This window comes from Thalassophryne amazonica, chromosome 22 (assembly GCF_902500255.1).
Source record: "Thalassophryne amazonica chromosome 22, fThaAma1.1, whole genome shotgun sequence".
Classification (NCBI taxonomy): Eukaryota; Metazoa; Chordata; class Actinopteri; order Batrachoidiformes; family Batrachoididae; genus Thalassophryne; species Thalassophryne amazonica.
In genome coordinates this window covers 35,164,160-35,179,581 of record NC_047124.1, presented here as the reverse complement: position 1 = coordinate 35,179,581, position 15,422 = coordinate 35,164,160, and the positions used below count along the sequence as shown (strand labels likewise).

The 15,422-nt window shown below is 43.9% G+C and overlaps 1 protein-coding gene across 1 annotated transcript in view; it reads right to left on the bottom strand.

The window, feature by feature from the left end:
* mpped1 (metallophosphoesterase domain containing 1) overlaps positions 1 to 15,422 on the bottom strand; it is a 235,427-nt gene that overhangs the window by 31,346 nt on the left and 188,659 nt on the right. The gene's annotated exons all lie outside the window — the stretch shown is intronic.

The following is a 15,422-nucleotide window of genomic DNA, read 5'->3' as shown; positions in this document are numbered from 1 at the left end:
GTGGCATCACTTTTCTGGTGGCATCACGTTTTTGGTAGCATCATGTTTCTGGTGGCATCACGTTTGAGGTGGCATCATGTTTCTAGTGGCATCGCGTTTGTGGTAGCATTACATTTCTGGTGGCATCACGTTTGTGGCGGCATCACGGTTGTGGTAGCATCATGTTTCTCGTGTCATCACGTATCTGGTGGCATCACCTTTATAGTGGCATCACGTCTGTGGTGGCATCACATTTGTGGTGGCATCAGCTTTCTGGTGGCATCACGTCTGTGGTGGCATCACAATTCTGGTGGCATTAAATTTGAGGTGGAATCACTTTTCTGTTGGCATTCCATTAGTGGTGGCATCACGTATCTGGTGGCAACACACTTCTGGTTGCATCACGTTTCTGGTGGCATCACGTTTGTGGAATTATAACGTTTGTGGTGGAATCAAGTTTCTGGTTTCATCACGTTTGTGGTATCATCACGTTTGTGGTGGAATCACGTTTCTGGTTTCATCATGTTTCTGGTGGCATCAGTCCCCGCTAGAGTTCTAACGGGGACTAGAAGGAGAGAGCATATCTCACCCATATTGGCCTCTCTTCATTGGCTTCCTGTTAACTCTAGAATAGAATTTAAAATTCTTCTTCTTACTTATAAGGTTTTGAATAATCAGGTCCCATCTTATCTTAGGGACCTCGTAGTACCATATCACCCCAATAGAGCGCTTCGCTCTCAGACTGCAGGCTTACTTGTAGTTCCTAGGGTTTGTAAGAGTAGAATGGGAGGCAGAGCCTTCAGCTTTCAGGCTCCTCTCCTGTGGAACCAGCTCCCAATTCAGATCAGGGAGACAGACACCCTCTCTACTTTTAAGATTAGGCTTAAAACTTTCCTTTTTGCTAAAGCTTATAGTTAGGGCTGGATCAGGTGACCCTGAACCATCCCTTAGTTATGCTGCTATAGACGTAGACTGCTGGGGGGTTCCCATGATGCACTGTTTCTTTCTCTTTTGCTCTGTATGCACCACTCTGCATTTAATCATTAGTGATCGATCTCTGCTCCCCTCCACAGCATGTCTTTTTCCTGGTTCTCTCCCTCAGCCCCAACCAGTCCCAGCAGAAGACTGCCCCTCCCTGAGCCTGGTTCTGCTGGAGGTTTCTTCCTGTTAAAAGGGAGTTTTTCCTTCCCACTGTAGCCAAGTGCTTGCTCACAGGGGGTCGTTTTGACCGTTGGGGTTTTACATAATTATTGTATGGCCTTGACTTACAATATAAGGCGCCTTGGGGCAACTGTTTGTTGTGATTTGGCGCTATATAAAAAAAAAAATTGATTGATTGATTGATCACGTTTGTGGTAGCATCACGTTTCTGGTGGCATCATGTATCTGGTGGCAACACGTTTCTGGTAGCATTACGTTTCTGGTGGCATCATGTTTGTGGCATCATCCCGTTTGTGGTGGCATCACGTTTCTGGTGGTATCATGTTTGTGGTCATATCACATTTGTGGTAGCATCACGTATCTGGTGGCATCATGTTTCTGGTGGCATCACATTTGTGGTAGCACCACGTTTCTGGTGGCATCACATTTGTGGTAGCACCACGTTTCTGGTGACATCACCTTTCCAGAGGCATCACATGTCTGGTGGCATTACATTTGAGGTGGAATCACATTTCTGGTGCCACCATTTGCCAGTAGATGCCACTAGATATGTGATGCCACATTTGTTGTGGCATCACATTTCTGGTGGCATCACGTTTGTGGCGGCATCACATTTGTGGTAGCATCACGTTTCTAGTGGCATCACGTTTCTGGTGGTATCATGTTTATGGAGGCATCATGTTTCTCGTGACATCACGTATCTAGTGGCATCATCTTTCTAGTGGCATCACGTTTCTGGTGGCATCCCGTTTGAGGTAGCATCACATTACTAGTTGCATCACGTTTCTGGTGGCATCACGTTTGTGGTAGCATCTGGTGGCATCACATTTGTGGTGGCATCATGTTTCTAGTGGCATCACGTTTGTGGTAGCATTACATTTCTGGTGGCATCACGTTTGTGGCGGCATCACGGTTGTGGTAGCATCATGTTTCTCGTGTCATCATGTATCTGGTGGCATCATCTTTATAGTGGCATCACGTCTGTGGTGGCATCACATTTGTGGTGGCATTACATTTGTGCTAGGCTCAGGTTTCTGGTGGCATCATGTTTCTGGTGGCATCAGCTTTCTGGTGGCATCACGTTTGTGGTGGCATCACATTTCTGGTGGCATCACATTTCTCGTGACATCACGTATCTAGTGGCATCATCTTTATAGTGGCATCACGTCTGTGGTGGCATCACATTTGTGGTGGCATTACATTTGTGCTAGACTCAGGTTTCTGGTGGCATCAGCTTTCTGGTGGCATCACGTTTGTGGTGGCATCACATTTCTGCTGGCATCACATTTCTCGTGACATCACGTATCTAGTGGCATCATCTTTCTAGTGGCATCACGTTTCTGGTGGCATCCCGTTTGAGGTAGCATCACATTACTAGTTGCATCACGTTTCTGGTGGCATCACTTTTCTGGTGGCATCACGTTTGTGGTAGCATCATGTTTCTGGTGGCATCACGTTTGTGGTGGCATCATGTTTCTAGTGGCATCACATTTGTGGTAGCATTACATTTCTGGTGGCATCACGTTTGTGGCGGCATCACGGTTGTGGTAGCATCATGTTTCTCGTGTCATCATGTATCTGGTGGCATCATCTTTATAGTGGCATCACGTCTGTGGTGGCATCACATTTGTGGTGGCATTACATTTGTGCTAGGATCAGGTTTCTGGTGGCATGATGTTTCTGGTGGCATGATGTTTCTGGTGGCATCACGTTTGGGGTGGCATCACGTTTCTGGTGGCATCCTGTATCTGGTGGCAACACGTTTCTGGTAGCATCACGTTTCTGGTGGCATCATGCTTGTGGTATCATCACCTTTGTGGTGGCATCATGTGTATGGTTTCATCATGTTTCTGGTGGCATCACGATTCTGGTGGCATCACCTTTCGAGTGGCATCACGTTTGTGGTAGCATCACGTGTCTGGTGGCATCACGTTTGTGGTAGCATCACGTGTCTGGTGGCATCACATTTGTGGTAGCACCATGTTTCTGCTGACATCACATGGCATCAAGTTTCTGGTGGCAGCACGTTTCTTGTGGCATTACATTTCTGGTACCATCAAGTTTCTGGTACATTTCTGGTGGCATCACATTTCTGGTGGCATCACATTTGTGGTGGCATCATATTGTGGTGGCATCACATTTGTGGTAGCATCGCCTGTCTGGTGGCAATATGATTCTGGTGGCATCACCCTTCTGCTGGTATCACGTTTCTGGTAGCAACATGTTTGTGGTAGCATCCCTCTTCTGGTGGTATCACATTTCTGGTGGCATCACATTTCTGGTGGCATCACAATTCTGGTGGAAACACATTTCTGTTGGCATCACGTTTGTGGTGGCATCACATTTCTAGTGGCATCACGTTTGTGGTACCATCACGTTTGCTGTAGCATCACGTTTCTGGTACCATCACATTTGTGGAAGCATCACGTTTCTGGTGGCATCACGTTTCTGGTGGTATCATGTTTGTAGAGGCATCATGTTTCTCGTGACATCACGTATCTAGTGGCATCATCTTTCTAGTGGCATCACATTTGTGGTGGCATCCCGTTTGAGGTAGCATCACATTACTAGTTGAATCACGTTTCTGGTGGCATCACTTTTCTGGTGGCATCACGTTTTTGGTAGCATCATGTTTCTGGTGGCATCACGTTTGTGGTGGCATCATGTTTCTAGTGGCATCGCGTTTGTGGTAGCATTACATTTCTGATGGCATCACGTTTGTGGCGGCATCACGGTTGTGGTAGCATCATGTTTCTCGTGTCATCACGTATCTGGTGGCATCACCTTTATAGTGGCATCACGTCTGTGGTGGCATCACATTTGTGGTGGCATCAGCTTTCTGGTGGCATCACGTCTGTGGTGGCATCACAATTCTGGTGGCATTAAATTTGAGGTGGAATCACTTTTCTGTTGGCATTCCATTAGTGGTGGCATCACGTATCTGGTGGCAACACACTTCTGGTTGCATCACGTTTCTGGTGGCATCACGTTTGTGGAATTATAACGTTTGTAGTGGCATCACGTTTCTGGTTTCATCACGTTTGTGGTATCATCACGTTTGTGGTGGAATCAAGTTTCTGGTTTCATCATGTTTCTGGTGGCATCAGTCCCCGCTAGAGTACTAACGGGGACTAGAAGGAGAGAGCATATCTCACCCATATTGGCCTCTCTTCATTGGCTTCCTGTTAATTCTAGAATAGAATTTAAAATTCTTCTTCTTACTTATAAGGTTTTGAATAATCAGGTCCCATCTTATCTTAGGGACCTCGTAGTACCATATCACCCCAATAGAGCGCTTCGCTCTCAGACTGCAGGCTTACTTGTAGTTCCTAGGGTTTGTAAGAGTAGAATGGGAGGCAGAGCCTTCAGCTTTCAGGCTCCTCTCCTGTGGAACCAGCTCCCAATTCAGATCAGGGAGACAGACACCCTCTCTACTTTTAAGATTAGGCTTAAAACTTTCCTTTTTGCTAAAGCTTATAGTTAGGGCTGGATCAGGTGACCCTGAACCATCCCTTAGTTATGCTGCTATAGATGTAGACTGTGGGGGGGTTCCCACGATGCACTGTTTTTCTCTTTTGCTCTGTATGCACCACTCTGCATTTAATCATTAGTGATCGATCTCTGCTCCCCTCCACAGCATGTCTTTTTCCTGGTTCTCTCCCTCAGCCCCAACCAGTCCCAGCAGAAGACTGCCCCTCCCTGAGCCTGGTTCTGCTGGAGGTTTCTTCCTGTTAAAAGGGAGTTTTTCCTTCCCACTGTAGCCAAGTGCTTGCTCACAGGGGGTCGTTTTGACCGTTGGGGTTTTACATAATTATTGTATGGCCTTGCCTTACAATATAAGGCGCCTTGGGGCAACTGTTTGTTGTGATTTGGCGCTATATAAAAAAAAAATTGATTGATTGATTGATCACGTTTGTGGTAGCATCACGTATCTGGTGGCATCATGTTTCTGGTGGCATCACATTTGTGGTAGCACCACGTTTCTGGTGACATCACCTTTCCAGAGGCATCACATGTCTGGTGGCATTACATTTGAGGTGGAATCACATTTCTGGTGCCACCATTTGCCAGTAGATGCCACTAGATATGTGATGCCACATTTGTTGTGGCATCACATTTCTGGTGGCATCACGTTTGTGGCGGCATCACATTTGTGGGAGCATTACGCTTCTGGTGGCATCATATTTCTGGTGGCATTACATTTGAGGTGGAATCACGTTTCTGTTGGCATTCCATTAGTGGTGGCATCACGTATCTGGTGGCAACACATTTCTGGTAGCATCACGTTTCTGGTGGCATCACGTTTGTGGAATTATCACGTTTGTGGTGGCATCAAGTTTCTGGTTTCATCAAGTTTGTGGTGGCATCACATTTCTAGTGGCATCACGTTTGTGGTAGCATTACATTTCTGGTATCATCACGTCTGTTGTAGCATCACGTTTCTGGTGGCATCACATTTGTGGTAGCACCATGTTTCTGTTGACATCACCTTTCTCGTGGCATAAAGTGTCTGGTGGCATCACGTTTCTTGTGGCATGACGTTTGTGGTAGCATCACCTTTCTGGTACCATCAAGTTTCTGGTACATTTCTGGGAGCATCACGTTTCTGGTGGCATCATGTTTGTGGTTTCATCATGTTTCTGGTGGCATCACGTTTGTGGTTTCATCATGTTTCTGGTGGCATCATGTTTGTGGTTTCATCATGTTTCTGGTGGCATCACGTTTGTGGCAGAATAACGTTTCTGGTGGCATCACCTTTCAAGTGGCATCACGTTTGTGGTAGCATTATGTGTCTGGTGGCATCACATTTGTGGTAGCACCATGTTTCTCTTGACATCACCTTTCTCGTGGCATCAAATTTCTGGTGGCATCACATTTCTTGTGGCATGACGTTTGTGGTAGCATCACATTTCTGGTACCATCAAGTTTCTGGTACATTTCTGGTAGCATCACGTTTCTGGTGGCATCATGTTTGTGGATTCATCATGTTTCTGTTGGCATCATGTTTGTGGCAGAATCACATTTCTGGTGGCATCACCTTTCTGGTGGCATCACCTTTCGAGTGGCATCACGTTTGTGGTAGAGTCACGTATCTGGTGGCATCACATTTGTGGTAGCATCATGTTTCTGTTGACATCACCTTTCTCATGGCATCACGTTTCTTGTGGCATGACGTTTGTGGTAGCATCACATTTCTGGTACCATCAAGTTTCTGGTACATTTCTGGTGGCATCACATTTCTGGTGGCATCACATTTCTGGTGGCATTACATTTGAGGTGGAATCACGTTTCTGTTGGCCTTGCATTAGTGGTGGCATCACGTTTGTGGTGGCATCACATTTGTGGTGGCATCACGTTTGTGGTGGCATTACATTTGAGGTGGAATCACCTTTCTGGTGGCATTACATTTCTGGTGGCATCACATTACTGGCAACAACATGCTTCTGGTGACATCACATTTGTGGAATTATCACGTTTGTGGTGGAATCAAGTTTCTGGTTTCATCACCTTTCTGGTGGCATCATGTTTGTGGTAGCATCACGTTTCTGGTGGCATCATGTATCTGGTGGCAACACGTTTCTGGTAGCATGACATTTCTGGTGCCATCACAATTCTGGTGGTAACATTTCTGTTGGCATCATGTTTGTGGTGGCATCACATTTCTAGTGGCATCACATTTGTGGTGGTATCATGTTTGTGGAGGCATCATGTTTCTCATGACATCACATATCTGGTGGCATCATCTTTCTAGTGGCATCACGTTTCTGGTGGCATCCCGTTTGAGGTAGCATCACATTACTAGTTGCATCAAGTTTCTGGTGGCATCACTTTTCTGGTGGCATCGCGTTTGTGGTAGCATCATGTTCTGGTGACATCACGTTTGTGGTAGGATCACGTTTCTGGTGGCATCACATTTGTGGTGGCAACACGTTTCTGGTTGCATCACGTTTCTGGTGGCATCACGTTTGTGGAATTATCACGTTTGTGGTGGCATCATGTTTCTGGTGGCATCATGTATCTGGTGGCATCACGTTTGTAGCATCATCACGTTTGTGGTGGCATCACGTTTCTGGTGGTATCATGTTTGTGGTGGCATCACATTTGTGGTAGCATCACGTTTCTGGTGGCATCATGTTTCTGGTGGCATCACGTTTCTGGTGGCATCACATTTGTGGGAGCCATACGTTTCTGGTGACATCACCTTTCCAGAGGCATCACATTTCTGGTGGCATTACATTTGAGGTGGAATCACATTTCTTTTGCCACCATTTGCCATCTAGTGGCAAATGGTGTGATGCCATTAGATATGTGATGCCACATTTGTTGTGGCATCACATATCTAGGGGCATCACATTTCTGGTGGCATCATGTTTGTGGTGGTATCATGTTTGTGGAGGCATCATGTTTCTCGTGACATCACATATCTGGTGGCATCATCTTTCTAGTGGCATCACGTTTCTGGTGGCATCCCGTTTGAAGTAGCATCACATTACTAGTTGCATCAAGTTTCTGGTGGCATCACTTTGTGGTAGCATCATGTTCTGGTGACATCACGTTTGTGGTAGGATCACGTTTCTGGTGGCATCATGTTTCTGGTGGCATCACCTTTCTGGAGGCATCACATTTGTGGTGGCATCACATATTTGGTGGCAACAAGTTTCTGGTTGCATCACGTTTCTGGTGGCATCACGTTTGTGGAATTATCACGTTTGTGGTGGCATCACGTTTCTGGTGGCATCACGTTTCTGGTGGCATCACGTTTGTAGCATCATCACGTTTGTGGTGGCATCACGTTTCTGGTGGTATCATGTTTGTGGTGGCATCACGTTTCTGGTGGCATCATGTTTCTGGTGGCATCACATTTGTGGGAGCATCATGTTTCTGGTGACATCACCTTTCCAGAGGCATCACATTTCTGGTGGCATTACATTTGAGGTGGAATCATGTTTCTGGTGCCACTAGATGGCAAATGGTGTGATGCCATTAGATATGTGATGCCACATTTGTTGTGGCATCACATATGTAGGGGCATCACATTTCTGGTGGCATCATGTTTGTGGCGGCATCACGTTTATGGTGGCATCACATCTGTCGTAGCGTCACGCTTCTGGTGGCATTATGTGTGTCATGGCATCATGTTTGTTGTGGCATCGCGTTTGTGGTAGCATCACATTTCTGGTGGCATCAGTTTCTGGTGGCATTACATTTGAGGTGGAATCACCTTTCTGGTGGCATCACGTTTGTGGTGGAATCAAGTTTCTGGTTGCATCACGTTTGTGGTGGCATCACGTTTGTGGAATTATCACGTTTGTGGTGGAATCAAGTTTCTGGTTGCATCACGTTTGTGGTGGCATCACGTTTGTGGAATTATCACGTTTGTGGTGTCATCACGTTTCTGGTGGCATCATGTATCTGGTGGCATCACGTTTCTGGTGGCATCACGTTTGTAGCATCATCACGTTTGTGGTGGCATCACGTTTCTGGTGGTATCATGTTTGTGGTGGCATCACATTTGTGGTAGCATCACGTTTCTGGTGGCATCATGTTTCTGGTGGCATCACATTTGTGGGAGCATCACGTTTCTGGTGACATCACCTTTCCAGAGGCATCACATTTCTGGTGGCATTACATTTGAGGTGGAATCACGTTTCTGGTGCCACTAGATGCCAAATGGTGTGATGCCATTAGATATGTGATGCCACATTTGTTGTGGCATCACATATCTAGGGGCATCACATTTCTGGTGGCATCATGTTTGTGGCGGCATCACGTTTATGGTGGCATCACATCTGTCATAGCGTCACGCTTCTGGTGGCATTATGTGTGTCATGGCATCACGTTTGTTGTGGCATCGCGTTTGTGGTAGCATCACATTTCTGGTGGCATCAGTTTCTGGTGGCATTACATTTGAGGTGGAATCACCTTTCTGGTGGCATTACATTTGAGGTGGAATCACCTTTCTGGTGGCATCACATTTCTGGTGGCATCACATTACTGGCAGCAACATGCTTCTGGTGACATCACATTTGTGGAATTATCACGTTTGTGGTGGAATCAAGTTTCTGGTTTCATCACATTTCTGGTGGCATCATGTTTGTGGTAGCATCACGTTTCTGGTGGCATGTATCTGGTGGCAACACGTTTCTGGTTTCATCACATTTCTGGTGGTATCATGTTTGTGGTAGCATCAAGTTTCTGGTGGCATCACATTTCTGGTGGCGTCACATTTCTGGTGGCATCACATTTCTGGTGGCATTACGTTTCTGGTGCAGAGGTGTTAAATTCAGCTTCAGAAAGTACAAACCCTCCCATGTGTTGCTTCTTCCTGCGCACCTAAAACAGGTGATCTCGATAATGAGCTCGTCCACCTGCCTGAAGAGATGAACTGATTACAATCAGCTGGTTCATTGGGAAGATGGAACAAATATGTGGCTGGACTTTTACTTTCTGAAGCTTATTTGCCACCTCTGTTGTGGTGGCATCACGTGGATTTTGTTGAACTGTAGCCTCTGAATTCTCTCATCCTGCTGAGGTGTCATGATCGGCCTGAGAACTTTGCAGCCGACCTGCACAAAACAACTTTGTAGACTTGGTTGAAAATGTTGGAACAGTGAAGGTCGCGTCCTGTCGGTCTGATGATCAGGAGGTCACGCTGCTTCCACAGCGAAACAAAACGAGTTATAAGGATTTTCTCTCACCTTGAATCTTTCTGCTGTAATTCTCACTGAAAGCAGATGTAATGGTCCACGTCATCCTCTTAACACATAAAAACCTCAGTCCACATCCAGACCGCGCGCCGTCTCTGTCCTCTAAAAACCCGTCCTGAGGCAGACTGTTCATACGGGTTTGTGTGTAACGCGCCGTCAGAGTGAGCGTGTGTGTTTTACAGGCCCTGGGAGACGGTGGAAGTGAAGTGAGAAATTACGAGGGCTTTTTGTGTCTGGTGCTGTTTCGTTCTAATGTTTGAAAGCAGCTGCTCTTCGGGCACGGAGCCCGTTTCCTCTCTTGTTAAACTTCTTCCTCGCAGCCAGATAAGAAGGCTACATTTTTGCTCTCCAGCCGCTGATCTGCTGCTTTATCACACCTCATAAAAGTCAAGAGCTTTGCTGCAGCATGAACCATCCTCTGCTTTTTCCTTCTTCTCCACCGCTGCAGATATTTCAAACTCTTATTTTTAAATGTTGCCGTGTCTCAACTTTTCCAGCTCCGTCCTCGCCATCGCTCTTCCCTCATATCTCTGTCGTTTCCTGCAGCCGTGCTGAACGTGAGCCATGCACTAGTAGCCTGCTGTAGCGGGTCCATATGCCGGCGGCTTCTGAGCAGATAGCTGGAGACAGTCGGCTGAGCAGAATGGAAAATAAGTGGCCGTGTTTGTAGCGGCGACGCAGACACAGAAATCAATCAGGCTCACTCGTCTGAACATCACAGCTGCAGCGGAAAATGAGGTGTGAAAGTGTGCATGAGAAATGAGAGGAATGTGTGTGAGAGCAAAGCGTCCGTGAGCTTCTGTATTTGCTCAAACCAACACAACACGTGTGTGTGTGTGTGTGTGTGTGTGTGTGTGTGTGTGTGTGTGTGTGTGTGTGTGTGTGTGTGTGGGGAAGGCGAAAGGTGAAGACGAACGTTCAAAGTCAAGCATGCTTCCAGCTTGTTTTGATGACCTTTAACGCATCCGTTCATCACGTTCACAGAGTGCGTCAGGATGAGTGTGTCCTAACACACGTAAGAAAATAAATCAAATAATCAGACACATTTTCTGCTCTGGTATCATCTTATTCATGGAAATATTTGTACTCCAGTGAAGTGAGAAATCAGACGACGTGCAGCGCGTGTGGTGGCGCTGTGACATGACATCACGTAGCTCTGTAAAAATAAGGATGTTGACAAAATTTTAAAATATTTGACCTAAATGTACAACCCCTATTCCAATGAAGTTGGGACGTTGTGTAAAATGTAAATAAAACAGAATACAATGATTTTCAAATCTTCTTCAACCTATATTCAAGTGAATACACCACAAAGACAAGATATTTAATGTTCAAACTGATAAACTTTGTTTTTGTGCAAATATTTGCTCATTTTGAAATGGATGCCTGCAACACGTTTCAAAAAAGCTGGGACAGGGCAACAAAAGAGTGGGAAAGTTGATAAATGCTCAAAGAACACCTGTTTGGAACATTCCACAGGTGAACAGGTTAATTGGAAACAGGTGAGTGTCATGATTGGGTATAAAAGGAGCATCCCCAAAAGTCTCAGCCATTCACAAGCAAAGATAGGATGAGGATCACTACTTTGTGAATAACTGCGTGAAAAAATAGTCCAACAGTTTAAGAACAATGTTTCTCAATGTTCAATTACAAGGAATTTCGGAATTCCATCATCTACAGTCCATAATATAATCAGAAGATTTGGAGAATCTGGATAACTTTCTACACTTAAGCAGCAAGGCCAAAAACTGACAGTGAATGCCCGTGACCCTCGATCCCTCAGGCGGCACTGCATTAAAAACCGACATCATTGTGTAAAGGATCTTACCGCGTGGGCTCAGGAACACTTCAGAAAACCATTGTCAGTTAACACATTTCGTCGCTACATCTACAAGTGCAAGTTAAACTCTACCATGCAAAGTGAAGGTCAAACATCAACAACATCCAGAAACGCCGCCGCCTTCTCTGGGCCCGAACTCATTTGAAATGGACAGACGCAAAGTGGAAAAGTGTGCTGTGGTCTGATGAGTCCACATTTCAAATTGTTTTTGGAAATCATGGACGTCCTGTCCTCTGGACAAAAGAGGAAAAAGACCATCCAGATTATTACCAGAGCAAAGTTCAAAAGCCAGCATCTGTGATGGTATGGGGGTGTGTTAGTGCCCATGGCATGGACAACTTACACATCTGTGATGGCACCATCAATGCTGAAAGGTACATCCAGGTTTTGGAGCAACACATGCTGCCATCCAAGCAACGTCTTTTTCAGGGACATCCCTGCTTATTTCAGCAAGACAATGCCAAGACACATTCTGCACGTGTTAAAACAGCGTGGCTTCATAGTAAGAGTGCAGGTACTAGACTGGCCTGCCTGCAGTCCAGACCTGTCGCCCATTGAAAATGTGTGGCGCATTATGAAGCGCAAAATACCACAACGGAGACCCCGAACTGTTGAATAACTGAAGTCGTACATCAAACAAGAATGGGAAAGAATTCCACCTACAAAGCTTCAACAGTTCCCAAACGCTTATTGAGTGTTGTTAGAAGGAAAGGTGATGTAACACAGTGGGAAACATACCACTGTTCCCAGCTTTTTTGAAATGTGTTGCAGGCATCCATTTCAAAATGAGCAAATATTTGCACAAAAACAATAAAGTTTATCAGTTTGAACATTAAATATCTTGTCTTTGTGGTGTTTTCAATTGAATATAGGTTGAAGAGGATTTGAAAATCATTGTATTCTGTTTTTATTTACATTTTACGCAACGTCCCAACTTCATTGGAATTGGGTTTGTATTTTCACCGTATCCTTAGCTTAAGATGGAATTTGTGTTTTCATACTTGTGAAGTTCACAGTGTATTTTGATGAGACTTTTTGGTACCATATACTTGTTCCAGAGTGTAAGTCACTCTGGAACATAAGTCAAACCTTTCACAAAAAAAAAAATACATTGGGACAAGAAAAAGAAATGTATTTAAGTTGCGTATGAGGAACTAACTCCGGAACACAGCAGTTCCCTGGGAGCAAATTTAACAATGGAACAAAGGAACTCAGTGTAACACATGTGCACATCACAGCCTGTGCTGTTACTTACCAAGGATATATCATTATTGACAAAAAAAAGTGTGTTGGACAGTTGACATGGCTTCAACAGATGAAATCATCAGGAGGATTGATTTTTTTTTTAATCAGCTCTTGAATTTGGGATTTTTGTGCTTGTATTATTAATGTTTATTGTTAACAATGGGAAGAAGCACATGCAGGTGGTTGGAGTGAGACGGAAAGACACAGAGAACAGGGTGAGATGGTCAGAGATGATCTGCTGTGGCGTCCCCTAATGGGAGCAACAACAATCATTAAAGAGGAAGAAGTTTCCAACAGGGATTTCAAACTTATTTTAGGGGCACTTGAAAAATCCCTGAAAACTTGTTCCTGTTTTCATATTTTAACACTAAAGGGCCTTTCACACTGGACACTTCGGAAGCATCAGAGGCGTCACAAATTGCTTTAAGAAGCATTATTTTCAATGAGACGTGTTGGTTTTTAGAGGCATCAGAAGCGTTACGTCAAAAGCTGAGCTAAACCGACGCTTCTGACGGGAGCACGCATTGCCGCTGGTCGACAGGCTGACGCGGTCAAAGTTCAACCCAGTCCAACTTTTGACGCTCTGAGCTGTGACGTAGCTTCGCGCTGTCCAATAGAAACGACACGTCGGGCCAAAACACAGAAGACTAGTGACAGAAACCACTGATCTGTACAAAACAGAAACGTGTCACAGGTCTGCTCATTTATAGAGCAGTTTTCTGAAGAAAAATCCTTGCAAATGTTTTTTTAACCTCAAAATTTCTGATTACTGTAAAAAGTTAGAACACTTGTAAAAAGTAAAAAGTTTAGAACACTTGTAATTAAAATAGCTCAATAAATAAATAAAAGGTTCTTTAGAAACCTTTCATCTGTAAATTAAAACCACCTGTTATTTCAGATTAGATCATTTCTTGTTTAACATGAGGAACCTTGGACATTTATTTTTAGACAAAATAACATGGACATTTATATATTTTTTTAAAGTCTGGTAGATTATATCTGATTTCAACCAGAAAGACACTGTAAATAAATACAAATGTTTATTATATTTAAGAATGACTGCAGTGTGATTGTAAAGTAGGATTTCTGTGACATAAATCTCATGATGATTTTTTTTTTTTTAACTGAGTCATTTCAACTTGTAATTACATCAAAATATGTGATTGCCTTTAATGTTGTGATCATTTCTAAAATATGAATTTGACTAGTGATTGTGAATGTTTTAAAATTGTGCACAATAAGTGGAGAGTTTAAACAGCTTTTTAAAAAAATAACAAAAAGTTGCTGTTTAAAGAGACTTTTATTTAGAAGCAGGTGATGTTCTGCTGGATTCTCGGAACCAGATGAAGGTCTCTTCTGCAGCTTTGACCTCTGGTGTTGTAGCTGAAGACACTTTTTTCCTATTTTGAAGAGCAGAGATGTTTTCGTCCGATTGGACTTCATGGTGTTCAGCTCATTAATGGAAGTTTTTGAAGTGCATCTGTATTTAGGTTGTCTGCACAGCAAATGGTCCTGATTAGGACAAATAAAAAAAATTTATATTTCTTAAAATATAAAGAAACACTAAACAGTTATATATATATATGTGTATATATATATATATATATATATATATATATAAACAGAAAAAAACGCCTAAAAAATGTTATGTAAAGTTGAGCTTTTGTGGTCTCTAAAAAAGCTGTTGCTTTATTTGGTAAAAATAAAAAAGACTGAACTATTTACAAATTAAAGCGTTCACTCAGATCAACTGCGCTAAAAGGCTAAGCTAACATTAGCCGATCAATAAACCTTCACAGCAGTGCAGAAATGTCCTGTTTTATTTTTATATTATTCTCACCTCAATACAGCTGCAGAACTAAACTCCGTTGGTCAAACTGGGAGTTCTCATATATCCAAAAAGTGGGAGATTTTGGACTGAGTGGGTTTGCTGCATCACCCCGGCTGCCTGCCTCGGTCTGACCAGTGATGATGCCTGAACCCTGGCTTCTCCGTGCAGGTTGGCCTGCTGTCGCGGTTCGACTGATATCCCACCAAGTCGTCAGTCCTCCCTCAGTCGGGACTGAGTAGCTGAAAAAAAAAGCTTCTCCCAGCAGAGTGATGGGAGAATCATTCTACTGCTGTTTTTTTAAAGCTTTTTTGTGGTTCAGGCGACACAAATTCAAGATGGTGATTGCTCAATTTTTTTCGGGTTGTGGAAACAGCCATAGTGTGACGTAACAATCTCTGCCCCCTCGTCGCTTCCGAAATGAAGCGTCTGACATCATGCGTTAAAGCGCTGGTAGGCGTTGCCTGACGCGTATAAAGTGTGCAATGTGAAAGGCCCATAACCCTCACAATAACAATAATAAGAATAATTTTATAGGGCAGGAATCAAAGCAATTCAAATGTAACTCCAATTATAAAAGAATGAATGCTATTAAATAAATTATTCTAAAACAATGCACACACACACAAAAAAACAAATTAAAGAGCTGATTATACACAAA